General features: G+C 36.2%; 1 pseudogene; it reads right to left on the bottom strand.

The window, feature by feature from the left end:
• Window positions 1-1,613: 1,613 nt before the first annotated feature.
• Window positions 1,614-2,911, bottom strand: LOC124982851 (dTDP-D-glucose 4,6-dehydratase-like; annotated as a pseudogene).
• Between the last annotated feature and the right edge of the window lie 1,352 nt (window positions 2,912-4,263).

The following is a 4,263-nucleotide window of genomic DNA, read 5'->3' as shown; positions in this document are numbered from 1 at the left end:
TATGTCAGGGTCCTAAGTCTTCCCAATCAGTGCCCTGACCTCAGCTTAACAGACTTGCTTCAACTGGCCACTCCCTGACCAAGACAGTAAATCAGAAACAAAACTACATCTTGGAGATGTGAGTATGAGGTCACCCTTGAGGATCTCAAGGATGCAGAGGTGGGTTCTCACCACATCTCTATTTAACTCATTAATCTGATCCCTGCTGAAACGGGGTAGACCCTGGAGAAATTGCAGACAACTGCCAGCTGAATCAAACAGCAACTCCCATGGTGGCTGTTGTGCCCATGTGACATCTTCTTAGGGTACACGGCATTCAACCACTGACTTAGTGAATGCATGCATCTCCATCTTGATCACGAAAAATAAGGAGTTTCACTCAGTTTCATCTCAGGGCTATATGAACTGGTTCTATTCTGTAAGACTTGGATCTTCTGAACATCTGTAGAAGGTCACATGGATCTATCACATTGATGGCATCATGCTGACCAGGCAGGATTAGAGGAGGTAGACAGCACACTGGTAGCATTGGTAATTCACTTTCACCCCTATGATTCAGGGACTTGCCATTTCAGTAAAGTTTTTAGGAGTCTGATGATCAGGGTGTGTCAGGACACGTCCTCCAAAGTAAAAGTCAAATTGCCGTATCTTACATCTTCTTCCACAAAGAAGGAAGTGGTGTCTTGTAGGCCTCTTTGGGTTCTAGCAACACATTTAACATGGAGGGAATCTGCTCTAGCTGATATCTCCTGTGACCAGGTGACCAGCTTGGAAGTTTGTGTTCTGGATAATCAGAGGGTCAACCAGCTTCTTCCCATTTCTCAATTTTTAGTCAGTTAATTTTCAAGTCATCTTAAGTCTTCAGTACAGAGTGATTAAAAATATACAATCAAGTATTTTTTAAAATTCCTCTACAGAAAAATAAAAATGTACATTTTCTCTTTCTACATTAAATATGTTAAAATGCTGATAATTTTATAAATAATTATAAATAGTAAATACATGATAAATTGTTTTCTGATATATTTTATATATAGGTTAACAACTGATTTTGAAAATATAAAAATTTTACAACCTGTTTTTGAAAAGCATTTTACTTAATTTACAAAATTATCCAAAGTTAAAAAGTGCTAGATATGCCTCCATTTTGTTCCATTTTAAAAGCAACTATAAATATCGTACCTTAAAAAAAGTTGAATTATAGCATATTACTCATCCTACTTTGCCTGTTAATGAAAACTTGAGAGACTTTCTAGGCACCAGTAAAGACTGGGAAGCTGACTGAGTTCCACGTCAGCCAAGCCGCCATCCACACAGAGTCACAACTTGTCTTTGTTCTCAAAACTATAAGTCTCCTCCCTAGCCCACTCATGGACACTATCTATCCTTACTATTTCCTAATTTCCCAGACATACTCTCTGAAAGAATTCTCATATTTAAATCCTATACCAGTAAGAACCCTTCTAAAGACTTTGCATTTGCATTTAATACAAAAAGTGATTAATCTAATTCCAAATGAAGAGGGCATTTTGTTTGGTCACTTGACTTTATAACACTTGTTGAGGTACTGTAATTTTTTTCTCTGAAAACTCTGCTGATTATATAAATGGTGGCTATATAGGAAAGGGTTCTAGTGACTTTTCTATGTTCTTTCAGTTGTGAAAATTATTTCTAAGTGACTCAATTGTTTTCTTTATTCCTTCATTCCAAGGCACTTTAGGTTTCCATTCTAATCCATTATTTTTTTTTTTTACTTCATTGGATATCTCACATCATTTGTTGGTCTATCATTAACATAATCAACCCAATTTTCCATTTTAGACTGAATTGATCTCTTTGATTAGTTGCATTAGTTCTTCATCAAGCTGAACAACTGACATTTCAAAATCGGTTCCAATGTTGTAAGATTCACCTGGCTTTCCCTTTTTGAGGACAGTAAGAAATTCTTTTACTATATCAGTAGCATAAGGGAAATATCCTGTTTGAAGCCCTAATCCATGAATGCAGCATTTTCTGTTGTGTTGCAGTGAAGATATAAATTTTGGAATAACCTTTTCTGGATATTGATGTGGTCCATAAGCGTTACTGCTTCTTGTGATGACAACTGGAAACTTGTATCCTTCCCAGTAAGACTGTATGAAACACTCAGCAGCTGCTTTGAATGATGCCTAAGGATTGGTAGGTTGTTTGGGTAATGATTCATCAAATTCCTTATCAAGACTGCCTCCCCATACTTCATCTGTGCTAACATAAATAAACTTCTCCACTCTGGCTTCATGCACTTAGCAGAACTTGAGTACCATAAACATTAATGTATGTAAACTCAAAGACCTGGACAAATAACAGATCTACATGTGTTTGTGCAGCAAAACGTAATACCATATCTATTTTCTCTGTTTCAGAAAGCAGTTTCACAAAGTGAAAAATGTCACTCTGTATAAATTTGTAGTTGTGTTTTTTTAGAAAAGGTTTCATGATTTGTAAAGCTTGCACAGTAATCCAGCTTGTCTAGATTTATAATAATAGAGTTTGGATAATCTTCTACTAAAGAGACAATCACATGTGATGCACGGCCTGGTACTCTCCACCAAGTGACTCTCAGATTAGAATAGATGATTAATGTACTAATGGGCAATAAACGAGAATCAATCCCCACATTTCCTCTTCATTCACTAGACACTGAGTTCCTTTAGGGTGGGAGAGTTTCCTGTTCATTACTCTTGTATTTATCCATTTAATGATCATTGAAGACCTTCATAAAATGGGCCAGGTACTCTTTCAGGTGCTTAGTGAACAGTGGTCTCAGTCCTCATAGAATTTACATTATGAAACCAGCATCCCAGGTCACTGTGACCCACTTTGCAAAGCTGCTGGGATCAGCTGAGTGTTCTGCCCCACCTTCTGCCAACATCTCCCAGCTCAGCTGTGTCCACCATATTTCTTACTGGTTTCTACTTGTTACTCTTGCTCTTTTTCTATTTTTTGTGGGTCTAGTTGACACTTTATATGATTTTATTTGCTCTCCACTGTTACATGGATTTTAGTGGTTGCCCTAGAATTTGTAATGTACAGTTATAACATTGTGGTCCACTTTCAAAAAATACTATCTTGCTTCACTGGTATTGTATCTTATAAAGGTGAAATAATCATACTGTTCCTTCCTATCCCTTAAATCATTACTGTCATTCATTTAACTTATATAAAGCATAATAAACATGCATAGTTAAATATATTGTTGCTCTTGTTATTTTGAACAAACTTTTATCTAGTCAATTAAGAATAAAAATAATAAAAGGATTTTTTTAACTTATTCATCTATAATGTTTTGTCATTCTTTATGTAGATCTGCATTTTTGACCTATGTTTTTCTTCTGCATCCAAGGCAAGATATACCAGGGGGGGGATAGGGGAAATATTAGGGAATGAAAATTATATCATAATATTGTGTGCATATATGAATATGTAACAATAAATCCCACCCTTATGTACAACTATGAGGCACCCATAAAAATATGGAAAAAAATAAAGGCAAGGTATGTCTTCTGGCAAAAAATTCCCTCATTTTTACTGGTTTCAGAAAATATTTCACTTTTGAAGACTAATGTTATAGTTTAGATATTATGTGTCCCACAAAGTTCATGTGTGAGACAATGCAAGAAGGTCTAGAGGAGAAATGATTGGGTTATGATAGTCTTAATCCAATCAATGAATTAATCCCCTGACAGGAATAACTGAGTGGTAACTGAAAGTGGGTAGGATGTGGGTGGAGAAGGTGGGTCAATGGGGATGTGCTTTTGGGGTATATATTTTGTGTCTGGCAAGTGGAGTCTCTCTCTCTCTCTGCTTCCTGACCATCATGTTAGCCACTTCTCCTGCCACTCTCTTCCACCATGATTTTCTGCTTCACCTTGAGCCCAGAGGAATCAAGCTAGTTATCTATGGACTGAAACCTCTGAACCTGGGAGTCCCCCAAACAAACTTTTCCTCCTCTAAAATTGTTATTTTCAGGTCTTTTAGTCACGGCAGTGAAAATGCTGACTGAAACAGATAATTTCACATGGTACAGAATTCTAGAGTGGTATGTTTTTCTATCAACACTTCAAATATTTCACTCCACTCTTCTTGTAAGCATAGTTTCTGAGGAGAAGTCAGAAGAAAATTTGATGTTTGTTTCTTAATGTGTTTTTACTCCAACTTATAATTTTTTTTCTTTATATTGGGTTTTCTGCATTGTTCATATGATGTGCTTGTATTAAGTATTTC

The sequence above is a fragment of the Sciurus carolinensis genome, chromosome 4 (genome assembly GCF_902686445.1).
Source record: "Sciurus carolinensis chromosome 4, mSciCar1.2, whole genome shotgun sequence".
Lineage (NCBI taxonomy): Eukaryota > Metazoa > Chordata > Mammalia > Rodentia > Sciuridae > Sciurus > Sciurus carolinensis.
Note: the sequence above shows the minus strand (reverse complement) of the source record. Positions and strands in the feature narration are given on the sequence as shown.